A 933-nucleotide genomic window follows, 5' to 3' on the forward strand; every position below is an offset into this window, starting at 1 on the left:
ACCTCTGAAAGTTGCTCACAAACTGAGCTGATTCACTAGATATATCACATTGCTCCTTCGCATGCGAACCTGCACAAAACTCAAAAACACACATTATATGTTGAACACCATAGTGGGTCAGAAAATCGACCTTCATAGTCAATGCCTTTAGCTGCGCAGTTATAGTCGTAGCTGTATCCACCTCCAGAATTCCTGCTACCTTGCCTTGTGGTAGTCTCTGAGTTAGATTCTTATATTCATTAGCGGTCATCATCTCAATTAGCTCATAAGCTTCCTTATAGCTCTTAGCCCATAAAGGTCCACCTGATGCTGCATCGAGCATAGGTCTTGACTGTGTTCCTAAACCATTATAAAAGAAATTTATCACCATCCAGTCAGGCATTCCATGATGAGAACACTTCCTAAGCATCTCCTTGTAGCGCTCCCAGGCTTCACGTAGTAGAGATTCACCTGATTGCTGCGCAAATTGAGTAAGAGCATTCCTGATTGCAGTTGTTTTTTCCATAGGGGAGAATTTAAGAAGAAATTTCTGAGCAAGATCCTCCCATGTCACAATAGAACCTAGTGGTAGAGAGTGCAACCAGCTCTTAGCATTATCCCTCAGAGAAAATGGGAAAAGTCTCAGTTTCACAGCATCTTCCGAAACACCGTTGAACTTGAAGGTGTCGCAGATCTCGATGAAATCCCTAATGTGCATATTGGGATCTTCCATTGGAGAACCCCCAAACTAGACTAAATTATGTACCATTTGGATCGTTCAAGGATTAATTTCAAAGGTATTAGCTGCAATGGCTGGTCTGAGAATGCTAGACTGAATGTCATTGATCTTTGGTTGAGAATAATCCTTCAACACTTTCATTTCTGCAGTTGTTTCTCCCATTACAACAAAAACTTCTTCTTCAACTTTCTCAACTTCTTTAAAAACTTCTTTTT

At 40.7% G+C, this 933-nt stretch overlaps 1 non-coding gene across 1 annotated transcript; it reads left to right on the top strand.

The window, feature by feature from the left end:
- Positions 1-380: 380 nt before the first annotated feature.
- Positions 381-490, top strand: LOC141687781 (small nucleolar RNA R71). The gene has a single exon (XR_012561264.1). It is a non-coding gene; the product is annotated as a small nucleolar RNA R71 (small nucleolar RNA).
- The last annotated feature ends 443 nt before the right edge of the window (positions 491-933 follow it).

The sequence above is a fragment of the Apium graveolens genome, chromosome 9 (genome assembly GCF_009905375.1).
Source record: "Apium graveolens cultivar Ventura chromosome 9, ASM990537v1, whole genome shotgun sequence".
NCBI lineage: Eukaryota > Viridiplantae > Streptophyta > Magnoliopsida > Apiales > Apiaceae > Apium > Apium graveolens.